Below are 13,455 nucleotides of genomic sequence, written 5' to 3'. Positions count from 1 at the left end.
TAGCCTGTAACTATTTAACTTTTGGACAATCTAATGACATCTCTGGAATTTTAAAAGGTGAGAGTGTTCATAAAGTTTCTTTATATGCAGATGATCTTCTGCTGCATATTTTAGACTCTAATAATTCGATCCCATCCATTCTGTCACTGCTCCACCAATTTTGTCAATTTCCAGGTTATAAATTAAATCTTCAGAAAAGCAAGTTGTTTCTATTGAACTCTTCTGGCTCTCTAGATAAAGTCCTTCCTTTTAAAATAACTAAAAATCAATTATTTAGGTGTTACTATTTCTAAAAATTATAATAATTTGTTTAAAGAGAATTTTCTTCCTTTAATGAACTTTGTTAAGAAATCTTTAGCTCAGTGGTCTCTTGTCGCAATGTCCTAATTAGATGTATTCATATTATTAAGGTGACTATCCTAACCATGTCTTTATATATTTTCCAAGCTGTTCCAGTTTTTGTTCCCAAAACTTTTTTTTTTAATTCACTTGACTAAATTATTTCCTCATATATTTGGAAAAATAAGCATCCTCGTCTTAGTAAAGTTTTCCTTCAAAACCTTAAAAAGAACGGTAGTTTGGCTTAGATTTTATTATTGGGCAGCTAATATCAGATGAATATTTTTTAAATATTAATTATAGGAATCGAATGGATGCTTCAAATTGGATTAATTTAGAAATAATTCTAATCATTAATATTCTCATTTCAATTCTTGAAGCGCCGTTACCTTTTTTTGCTTCCCGATTAACTAATAATTTTGTTGTTAAGCATACTTTGAGAATTTGATTTCTATTTAGAATTTTTTTTCGGATATCATAGATTTTTACTTACTAGCCTTATAATTTTTAATTCTTTTTCTTTCCATCTTCTATGTAAGATGCTGTTTTTCATGAATGGTTAATGGTTATTGGTTATTGATGATCACTTAGCTTCAGTCAAACAACTCAAGTTTAAGCTACACAAACATCATTTTTTAGATATGTTCAAATTAGGAGTTTTTTTTTAAACTCTGTAGTGTTGAGAATTCCTCAAGACCTTGTTCTAATAATGATCGGGATGATCCATATTTTTAAACAGAATCTAAAAAAGCTGATATTAGCTGTATATGATTTATTATTAGTCTAGGGAAAATTTCCTAGATAAGCTTAAAAATTATGGGAGTAAGATCTTCAGTTTTAATTTTTGGATAGTACATGGGGATCTATCTTAAAATTGATAAGTTCATATTCATTGTGTGCCCAACATTCTCTTTTACAATTTAAGGTAGTATATCGAGCTTACTTTTCTAAAGTTCAATAGGCTAATTTTTTCTCTAAAATTTCCTCAAAATGTGAGAGGTGTAAGATTGAAGAAGGTACTTTGTTACATGTTTTGGTCTTGTTCCACTCTTTCAATTTTTGGGAAGATATCTTTTGTACCTTTAGTTTTTAATATGAATTGGATATCTAATCCTATAATTCCCCATTTTTGGATCAACTAGGAGAACTGATTTGAATTTAACTACATCTCAATCCCATGTCGTCTCTTTTTCCTCCCTTATTGCTAAACATTCAATACTGATGAGATGGACATATGGTGTCCCTCCAACTCATGCTCAATGGCTATCTGATAAAGATGGCATGCTTATTTTGGAAAAAAATAAGATGTTCTTCAACTGTAATGGATTTAAATTTTCAAAGTTTATGGGGTCCTTTAATTAATTATTTTTTTTGTAATTTACAAGATCACTTGGATCTTTCTTTGTATTTCTTTTTAAGGTAGTGAAATTATATGTACTTACCAGATAACTTCAGCAGGGAAGGGGATAGAATTCGTAGTATGACCATATTAACAGTTTATGGCTTGGAAACAGGCCATCTCGGCTCTTCAAGTCCACACCGGTTCACTCAAACAAATCCGCTAGATCCCCCCGCCTATTCTCCACCCATAACCCTCCAACCACCTCTTATCCATATATATATCCAGCCTCCTCTTAAATGAAATAATTGACTCTGCTTCAACTATTTCCTCTGGAAGATTATTCCCACCAGCCACTACTCTCTGAGTGAAGAAGCATCCTCTAAAATTTTGACCCTTACCCTCAACTTGTGTCCTCTTGTTTCAACCTCCCCTGCTCTCAAGAGGAAGAGTCTACTTGCATCTCGTCTATCTATCTATTACCTTCATAATTTTAAATACCTCTATTAAATCCCCTTTCAACTGTCAATGTTCCAATGAATAAAGTCCAAACCTCTTCAATCTTTCTTAGTACTCTAGGTATTTTAAGACAGGCAACATCCTTGTAAATCTTCTCTGCACCCTCTCCATCTTATCTATATCCTTCCTATAATTTGGAGACCAGAACTGAACACAATACTCCAAACCTGGTATCACCAACTCCTTAAACAGTTGCAGCATCACTTCCCAGTTCTTATACTCTATGCTATGATTTATGAAGGCTAACATATCAAATGCCTTCTTAACCATCCTGTCAACATGGGAATCCACCTTCAACGAATGCTACGCCATTACACCAAGATCTCTTTGTTCTTGTGCATTGCCCATTGTCCTTCCCTTTACTACACATGTCCAATTTTGATTATTTTTTTTCTGAAATGAAGCACCTCACACTTCTCTACATTAAATTTCATCTGCCATCTTTCAGTCCAATTTTCCAGACAAACCAAATTCCTCTGTAATCCCTGAAAACCTTCCTCGCTATTCACCACTCCCTCTAGTTTTGTATCTTCTGCGTATTTACTTACCCAGTTAACCACCCCATCATCCAATTCATTAATATAAATTATGAAAAACAGGGGACCTAGTATAATACTTACTGTTTTAAAATCTTTTTCAATTAGCCATGTGTTGTAATTGTTTAAATGCTTGCTACTTTTTTTCCTGTATGACTGTTATGATATTGAGTTTATGTATAATTTAATTTTCTTTTACAACTTTTTTTTCTGTATATTACTTTTTATATATTACCTTTGATTAATGGCTTATACTTGTGCATTATTCATGTTAAAATCCAACAAAAATATTGAAAAAGGAAAGTAGACCAGGGGGCTAGGAATATAGCCCTGTGGTGCTCTGGTACTGATGGAGATTATGGAGAAGTTCTTACCAATCCTCACTGATTGTGGTCTGGATTTATAATTATACTAGTCATTATAATGGGAGATCATCATGTAATTTTATAACACATTTCTAAGGCCACAGCTGGGTTATTGTATACAGTTCCACTTTAGGAAAGATGTGATTGCACTGGAAAGAGTGCAGTTGGCATTCCCCCAGATGTTGCCCGGGGTGGAACATTTCAATTATGAAAGACTGAGTAGGCTGGGCTTGTTTTCTTTGAAGCAGAGAAGGTTGAGGTGGGACATTATAATAAATCTGTCTATGCCCTATAAAAAGTATGATGGGCACAGATAAATTGGATAGTGACAAATATTTTCCCAAAGTAAAGGTATACAAGACCAGAGCATGAAGTTTTGAGGTGAAGACTTAGAAGGGATCTGAGTTTTTTTTTCACCCAGTTAGTAGTTCCAACCAGGAATAATCTGCCAGAGAAGGTTCCTTCACTTGATTTAAAAGTGTTTGAACAAGCACTGAATGTCTAAGACAAAGAAAGCTATAAATGAAGTGCCAATAAATTAATTAATGTGGTTGAGAAAATAATGATTGGCAGGGAATTAATAGAGTTGTACAGCATAGAAATAGTCGCTTGACTATCAACTTTGATTCCCTACACAATCAAATCACATCAGTACTTTGGCAAGTCTAATCACCTGGCTGTACTCCTGCTCTAGGCATACAGCCAGAGACTGAGGACTATAGCACAAGTGGTAAAGATGGCGAAAGTATGGTTTATGAAGTTGGAGGAGGGCCTGCAGGATTGCTTTAAATCGGTGGACTTTACCATTTTCAAGGACTCATCCTCAGACCTGAATGAATATGCAACAGTTGTCACCGATTTCATCAAGTGTGCGCGCACATGCATATATTGGGAATTCCTCAAACAGAAGACATAGATGGATCAGAAGATTTGCAACCTGCTGAGGGTGAGATTGAAACCATTTAAGGCCGATGATCCAGATCTCTAGAGGAAGTCCAAGTATAACCTGCAGAAGGCTATCTCAGCAACAAAGAGGCAATTCTGAAGGAATTGCAGGCAATTACAAAGTGGGGCCAAACACCATAAATGGCTATGATGCTTCACTGCATAAGCTGAACATCATTTAAGCTTACTTTGAGAAGGAGAACTGTATGGTACTTATGAGAATCCCTGCAGAGGCTTACGACCCTCTGATATCTGTCTCTGAGGCCAAAGTCAGAACATCATTCAAGAGGGTAAATCCTCACAAGGCATCAAGTCCTAATGACATACCTGGCAGGATCATGAAAATTTCTGCCAAACAACTGGCCAGAATGAAAATGTCTATGAACAATCTCTCATCACTGCAGTTGGAGTCTCCCACCCACTTCAAAAGGGAATTAATCATCCCAGTCCCAAAGAAGAGCAGGGTGAGCTGTCTCAATGACTATTACCCTCAATGAATAGCACATCTACTTTGATGAAATGCTTTGAGCAGTTGGTCATGGCCAGAGTTTCCAAGTACCTAAGTATAGATCTGGACCCACTGCAATTCACCAACCATCACAATCGCTCCATAGTAGATGCAATTTCACTGGATCTCCACACAGCTCTAAATCACTTGGACCAATAGCAACATCTGACAACTCTTCATGGTCGACAACTCAGCCTTCAACACCATCATTCCCTCAACAAGCTCCAAAACTTGGGTCTCTACAACTGGATCCTTGAATTTAAATTCAATTAAAGATCTGATTTAGTCCTTTCAATTATGTATTACAGTCATATTCCAGTGGTCAGATAATCTGAAGGGATAAATAATGGGTAGGATAGTAGAGCAAACTCCCCTTCTTTGATCTAACACATGACCTTGTGTAATTCTGCATAGGTTGAAGTAATGTTTTCAGGCTTATTATTTGGTTACACATCAAATCAAGTCTATTATCATTTGATTGCACAAGTGCAACCTGATGAAACAGTGCTATCTGGTCCTCTGAGCAAAACATGTAGACACACATTGTTGCTGATTGATCAAAATCAGTATTAGACATAACACACATACAGATAAACAATACCTATGCAGAACAAGTATTCATATATACAAATAAATATTATTTCATAAATATGAGAGTCTTGGATGGTTAGTGTGAGCAGTTCCTTTGGTTCAGCATTCTCACTGCCCATTGGAATAAGCTTTTTCTCAGCCTGGTGGTTCTGGTTCTGATACCCTCTATCTTTCTCAAAGGGAGCAGCTAAAAGACATGGGGTGGAAGGGGTACTATTGATTTCGTGTGCCCTCTTCAGAGATCAATCCCAGTAGATCATGTTGATGGGGTTAGGGAGACTTCAGTGATCCTCTCTGCCATTCTTATGGTCCTGTAGATTGACTTCTGATCCATTTCTCTGCAGCAACAGTACCACACTGTGATGCATTGGCCTGGACACTCTCAATAGAGCTCCTATGGAAGGTGGACATGATGATAGCCTTCTTAGGAAGTCACTGTTGTGTCTTACTGACAAAGGAGGAAATGTGCGTCCACGATATAGATCACATATTATGTGGATTCCAAGGAATGGTGTCTCTAGTCACTTTACTACAGAGTTGTTGATGTGTGGTGAATCCTGGTCCTCCTGAAGACCACAATCATCTCCTTCATCTTGTCCACGTTGAGACTCAGGTGGTTACTCCTGAATATGTATTGTTTGTCTGCAATGTGTGCTATGACTAATATCATGAGGTTTTCCATCTCTGAAATGTGATTCATCATCATTGCTGATGAGGCCAGCGACTGTTGTGTCATCTGCAAATTTGATGATACTGCTGCATCTGGCATTCAGTCATGGGTCAGTAGCAAGAACAGGAGTGGACAAAACACATAGCCCAGAGGCAGGTCGATGAACAGCAGCCTGGTGCATGAGGTTTCACTCACCAAGTGGATGAGGATGGAGTGAAGTTTCGAGGCTATAGCATTGTCAATGGAATGATTTCTTCTACAGGCACATTGAAATGGGTCCAGTGAATCAGGGAGGTGTGCTTTGATGCGCTCCATTACTAGACATTCAAAGCATTTCATAATGGTAGGGGTCAGTGCTATAGTTGTATTTGAGGCCAGTTATTGTTGCCTTCTTTGGCATGGGATTATGGCAGCTGTCTTGAAACCTGTGAGGAAGATGGACTGCTGCAGTGAGATGTTGAAGATGTCCATGAAGACCTCCGTCAATTGGTCTGTGCAGTGCTTCAGTATCCACCCAGGTATGTTATCTGGACCCACTGACCTGTGTAGCTTCACCTGGGATAGGGTTTTCATCACCTCGGTCACAGCTATCAAATATTCTTGTATCTTATTGCTCTTTTCAATTAATCTGTTTCTTCAGCTTATTTTAATTTGCCAGAAGAATTTTCAATGTCACTGTATTTTTCTTTAACAAGAGTCTTGTTGTCTTTCTCCCCACGCGAGTTGATTATCCTATTTGTTGGTTTAATCCATCTCTTTAAATGGATGACTTGCTTAAACTTGTGTGACTTCCTGATGGGCAGCCCCATTTTATTCAATGTACATTTTTTTTAAAAGCATAATTGTAAGCACATTTCAGTACAAATTTACAAACAGTTGTTAGATAAACTTATATTTTGCTGTATATGAAGTGGATTTACCTTGCAGAAATGCATGTTGCTAAACAGAAAGGCAATATCTGAAAACCTCAAAGAGACTATTTTTGAATAGTCCCAAGATTGTCCCCATAGGGTAGCCCACTGTTCACAGCTGTCAGCCCAGAATAACTACATAGAACATAAAATAATACAGCACAGTTCAGGCCCTTCAAAACTCTTTCCTTTAAAAAAAAGTACAAAACCTTTCCTACCTCATAACTCTCTATTTTTCCTTTCATCCATGTGTCTGTCTAAGAGTCTCTTAAATGCCCCCAATGTTTCAGCCTCCACCACCATCCCAGAAAGGCATTCTAGGGACCCACAACTCTGTGTGTAAAATAAAACCTTACCCCTGATGTCTTCCCTAAACTACTCTCCTTTAACTTTGTACATATATCCTCTGGTGTTTGTTGATCTTGCCCTGGGAAATAGGTGCTGTCCACCCTATCTATGCTTCATAATCTTGTAGACCTGTATTAAGTTTCCTCTCATCCTTCTATACTCCAAAGAGAAAACTCCCAGCACTGCTAACCCTGTCTCTTAAGGCTTGTTTCCCAATCCAGTCAACATCCTGGTAAATAGCTTCCATATTCCTTCTATACTGAGGTGACCAGAACTGAACACAATATTCTAAGTGTGGTCTTACCAGAGATTTGTTAAAGTGGCCACATGAGCTCCCTACTCCTGAATTCTATCCCCCTATTAATGAAGCCCAGCATCTCATAGGCCTTAACTATCCTATCAACCTGTGCGGTGACCTTGAGGGATATAGGGATTTGAACCCCAAGGTCACTTGATAACTATTTGCTATTTTCCTATTAAATTATCTTTCTTACTCTTTCTTTATCAACTCCAAGGTTTTTTTTTGTTTTGAGCATAGCATTTAATAAATGACATTTGGAAAAATAATATTTATTTCAACTCAAAGATCTTCTCCATCCTTGCTTTACATTTGGCAGGTACTGTCACCTATCAACTCATGTTAGATTAAAAATTAATCCTTCATATACAATTTATTTTTAATTTTTCCTTAGAGTGGTACAGTTGGTGTAGCACCTTTACAGCACCAGTGATCGGGACCAGAGTTCAAATCGCACATTGTCTGAAGGAGTCTGTACATTCTCCCCATGCCTGTGTGGGTTTTCCCTGGGGGTTCTGGTTTCCTCCCACCCTTCAAAAATGTACCAGGGGTGTAGGTCAATCAGGTGTAATTGGGCGGCACTGAAACTCCAAAGACCTGGCTGGGCTCATTTGCCAATACATTAGTCCAAATGTGGACCCTGGTTGAGTTGTCTACATGTTTCAAGAAATTCTCCTGGATGCACTTCACAAATTCTTCCTCATGTCAGATCCTGGCATGAAGGACAACCCAGTCAATATTTGGGAAATTAAGTTTCCCTCTATGTAACCCTATTGATCCTCATATTGATCCACATTTTAGACATACAGTACGGCCACAGGCCCTTTCTGCCCACAAGCCTGTGCTGCGCAAATACACCCATTTGACCTGCACCCCCAGTGCATTTTAAGTGGTGGGAGGAAACTGGAGCACCCGGAGGAAACCCACACAGACATAGGGAGAATGCACAAATTTCTTACAGCTAGCATGGAATTCAAACCCCGGACACTGGCACAATAACCTCTACACTAACCATACTGCCCCAATTGAATCAAAAATGTAAAGGTGCTAAAATACATTAATACATTAAAATGGTTTCCCTCAGCTAATCCTCCAAATTGTGATATAAAATAATTATTGTTAATTGCTATTGATATTTAGATGCACAAGTACTTGCCTCTGAGGGGAAGTGACAATAACTCATTTTGATTCTCTGGGATTCAAATCATTTCTTTAAAATGCATCTTCCATGGGTGACTGAGTAGATATATTAACTTTTGTTACCAACTGCTCCCAGGTTATTTATCTGCTTTGTGTTTTTTGCCTGAGAATGGTTCCTCAGAACATTAGTCTGATGTTTAGCGAGAAAAATATAGGCTTAAACAGCATATTAACCAGGGAAATTCCAACTCTTGCAAAATATATGATCTATTCTTTATTAAACAAAGGTACAATGAAAAAATCTCCTGTGTTTCATTATATTTCTCATTTACAATCATTCATATACATGCAATTCCATTTTCACATTGACAAACAATGAATGTTATGAGCTGATTATCAAATTCTACAAATCTAAATATACATTCAGTTGTGCTCAACTATTTTTTTTCGGCCAAACTGTCTCATAATTGCTATGTATCATACTATAGAGAAGAGCTAAGCAATCTGAATTGACCTCCTTCAGTTAATGATTATACAAAACTGTATAGAATTGAAAAGATAATCTCTACATACTCAGAGACAGTTGAATCCTGATTAATGTGTCAACCAATTCATCAAGAACTGATATGGCTGAATCTATATTCATAAAGTAAATGATGCTCCTTTTTGCTGTTAGAAACTTTAATGGAATTTTGTTTTAAAACTGGAACAAAATTTATTTCAATGATAATTTTCTTGGAGAAGTAAAAAGTATAACCATGAAAATCTCATTGTTGGTAATGTAAACTAGAACATTTGGAAATAATGTTATCCTTAGACCAAAATGATGAATTTGTATGCATCATACTCTGATCAGAAGCAAATAAAAATTGATTTATATTTATATTCAGATTATACCTGGTTTGGATATTGGATACACGTCTCAAGAGTTATTTGAATCTCCATATTTTCATGACTGCAAATTGAATTATGAAGAATATTATTTCCCTTGTTATATAATATATCAAATATGGCTAGGAAACTTCCTGCTGATCACCCACTATCGTTGTCCTCCAGCTGACAAACCAGTGTGTACAATAAATTATACTGTACCTCACACAGAGATGGATCATATAAATCTCCATAGAATTGTTGCTTATTCATTCTCTGCTATTAAGTGTGCTTTTTTTTTTAAAAGGTTTCCTTGTCTGTTAACTGTAGCGTGGAAAAATGGAATGTATGAATGTCCGATGCAGACATACATAACTTCCCATCCTATTTCTGTATTCAATGGAACATTGCCAATTTGAAGATTGACATTTTTTCAAAACATGAATTTGAGCAAAATCTTCATCATTTATTATTGTCGTGCGTACCAAGATACGGTAAGAAGCTTTCCTTGGTGCACCATTCAAAGGCTGGCGAAGAGTTGGCACGGTCACACTATTTAGAAAAAAAGAGCAAAAGAAACAAAAAGAAATCATCTCATCAGACAGTGAGAGGACAAAGATCACACCACTGCCTCTGGTGCAGACACCTCAACTTCATTAAAGAGTTGCATTTAACTGTCCATTTCTCTTTGAGTTGCTGAGGATTTTTTAAAAAAATTAAAAGTTGCATGTTTTTAAGTTAAATTCATTTTATTTTACTTAATTGTTTTAATGTAATTATATTAATCTCCTTCAATCATGTGAAATGCCTCTGAAGGTCAGAAACAATCTAAAAGAAGTTTTTGATGCAGGACAGTAGTGGGAAAGGGTCATGGACTTGAATCATTAGAAAACTTTTTGGCTCTTGCCAATGCTGACTAAGTTGTTGAGCTAGTCCTATTTTTCCCTAACCTTTCCTATCCATGTACCTGTCTAAACATTTTAAACACTATAATTGTACTTGCTTCTACAGCTTCCTCTGGCATTTCACTCCTCATACTCACCAACTTCGGAAAGAAATGTTTTGCTTTTTAGGTTTCTTTTAAATCTTTCCCCTCTCACCTTCTGCATTTAGACCCTCCTTCTTGGAAAAAGACGGTCTCAATTGGCCTGATCTCTGCCTCTCATGATCTTTGAGGTCACCTATGTTTCAGAGGAAAAGATCACAGCCATCCAGGTGCACCTTATAATCTAGTCTCAGCAACATCCTTGTAAATTTTTTTCTGCAACCTTACCAGCTTAATAACATACAGTAGTCCCCACTTATCCATGGGGGATATGTTCCAATTCTCCCAGCATATGTCTGAAACCTATACAGGGTAAGCGCCACTTAACGTCCATGATACATTCTGTAAAATTGGGCGTTAGGCGACGTGGACATTGTGTGAGCCCTATACTATACACTTGGTAAAGCTATATAGGATACTGGAGTGTACCTGTAAACTTTTTATTTGTAGTAGGGATCAGTGTGGGGACAAAAACGGAGCTGTAGTGAGAGAATGGGGCAATGGGATCAGTGCAGGGAGCGAACTGGGCAATGGGCAGTGGGATCAGTGTGGGGTCTTACACAGGGCTGTGGGGAGAGTGCAGGGCAATGGGATTAGTTGGGACTGATACAGGGCTCAGTGGAGAAAGTGGGGCAGTCAGATCAGTTTCAGACCATGGTTGACCACAGGTAACTAAAATTGAGGTTACCAAAACTGCGGATAAAGAGGGACCACTGTATTTCTTGTTGCTGAATGACTAGAACTGCATCCAGTCCTTCAAGTTTGTCTCACCTTGATGTTCCAGCTGCTGTACTCAATGGCATGACTGAAGGCCAATATGCCAAACTTCTTGACCACACTAAATACTTCTTTCAGCAAATAATGTACCCTGCACCCTGAGGCCTCTCAGTTCTATTACACTCTCCAGGCTCTTAACATTTACCGTGTACAACTGCCCTCATTTACACTACCAAAATATAACACCTCATCTTTGTCCCTTTTAAATTTCACTTGTCATTTTCCATTTCATCTAAATCCTATTGCAATCTCAGTTTGTTCTTTTCACTGTCCACTGAACCATTAATTTTGATGTCATCTCCAAATTTACTAACTATGCCAACTACTTTGTCACCCAAATCATTAATACAATAAGAAACAATAGCAGACCTGGAAGTGATCCGTGCAGACCACCACTGATTTAATTTTTCTTTAAATTTAGACAAACAGCATGGTAACAGGACCTTCTGACCCATGGGCCACCCATATATCTCAATTAGCCTACAACCCCTGAACGTTTTTGAAAAGTGGTAGGAAACCCACAGGGAAGAATGTTCGAACTCCTTACAGACAGCACTGGACTAAAACCCGGATTACTGGTGCTGTCATAGTGTGGCACTAATTGCTACGTTAACTGTGCCACCCACAGACCTGATCACATACCCTCAATCTGAAAAAAAAACAACCATCCATTTTTACCCTCTGACTCCTTCCACCAAGCTAATTTGGAATTGCCCTGCTCACTTCTGGATCAATCATCATTGCAGGACCTAGTCAAAGGCCTTGTTAAATAATCAAGTCAGTTTATTGTCATCTGATTGTACAAGTACAACCTGACAAAACAGCGTTTTCCAGTCTTCAGTACAAAAAAAATGCAGACACACAACCAGACATAACACACATTCAGACAAACAATACATATGCAGGACAAGTATTATATCTATAAAAATAAATCAATAAATATTGTTTTGTACAAATAAGAATCTTGAATGCTTAGTGTGAGTAGTTCCTTTGGTTGTTCAGTATTCTCACTGCCCATGGAAAGAAACTGTTCCTCAGTCTGGTGGTGCGAGCTCTGATACTCCTGTATCTCTTCCCCAATGGCAGCAGCTGAAAGATGCTGTGTGCAGGGTGGAAGGGATCCTCAATGATTTTGCGCACCCTCTTCAGACTATGATCACAGTAGATCACGTCAATGGAGTGGAGGGGGAAGGAAACTCCCATGATCCTCTCTTATGCACCTGTAGATTGACTTCCAATCCATTTCTCTGTAGCAACCATACCACACTGTGATGAAGCCGGCCAGGACACTCTTGATAGAGCTCCTATAGAAGGTTGATAGCCAGAAGGCCAGTAGGCTTAGCCACTTCAGACTTCTCAGGAAGTTCATTTGCTGTTGAGCCTTCCTGATAAGTGAGGAAATGTTGAATGTCCATGATAGATCACTAGTTAAGTGAACTACAAGGAACTTGGTGCTCTCCATTCTCTCTACGACAGAGTTGTTAATGTGTAGTGGAGGGTAGTCATTCCTCGTCCTCCTGAGGTCCACGATCATCTCTTTTATCTTGTCCACGTTGAGACTCAGATTGTTAAACTCATACCATTCCATGAGATTTTCCACCTCTTCTCTGTAGTACAACTCATCGCTGTTGCTGATGAGGCCAACTACTGTTGTTTCATCTGCAAAGTTGATGACACTTGAAGCTGGATCTGGAAATGCAGTCCTGGGTCAGTAGCATTGAAAGAAGCAGGCTGAGCATGCAGTGCTCAGCATGTTGGTGCTCAATATTCTGCTACTGTCCCAGATAGACTGTTGTCTTTCCGTTAGGAAGTCCATGATCCAATTACAGAGAGGGGTGTAGAGTCCCAGTAAGGACAGATTCTCCACCAACCGCTCGGGAATAATTATATTAAATGTCAAGCTGAAGTCAATCAACAGCAGCCTGTCATGAGGTGCCATTTTCCTGGTGGATCAGAATGGAGTGAAGGCTATAGAATGGTTTTATCTATAGGCAATTTGAAATGGATCCATTATCTCTGGGATGTATAGTTTGATGCGTTCTATCACCAGACATGAAGCATTTCACAATGGAGGAGGTCAGTGCCACAGGGTGGTAGTCATTGAGGCCTGTTATTGCTGCAAAGAATTTGGTGAGATCAAGGTAAAATATGTTATTTCCATGTGATTGGTATCCAAAAACCTGCTGCTGGCTCAGTCTGATACTCTTATCCTTCAGTACTCCGTTAATTCATTCAATCAAGCTGCTCCTGAGTG

The 13,455-nt window shown here is 38.2% G+C and overlaps 1 long non-coding RNA gene across 1 annotated transcript; it reads left to right on the top strand.

The window, feature by feature from the left end:
• The first annotated feature begins 5,877 nt into the window (after positions 1-5,877).
• On the top strand, positions 5,878-10,122 carry LOC138736614 (uncharacterized). The gene is made up of 2 exons (XR_011340440.1): positions 5,878-6,330; positions 9,687-10,122. It is a non-coding gene; the product is annotated as an uncharacterized lncRNA (long non-coding RNA).
• Positions 10,123-13,455: the final 3,333 nt, after the last annotated feature.

This window comes from Narcine bancroftii, chromosome 6 (assembly GCF_036971445.1).
Source record: "Narcine bancroftii isolate sNarBan1 chromosome 6, sNarBan1.hap1, whole genome shotgun sequence".
NCBI lineage: Eukaryota > Metazoa > Chordata > Chondrichthyes > Torpediniformes > Narcinidae > Narcine > Narcine bancroftii.
Note: the sequence above shows the minus strand (reverse complement) of the source record. Positions and strands in the feature narration are given on the sequence as shown.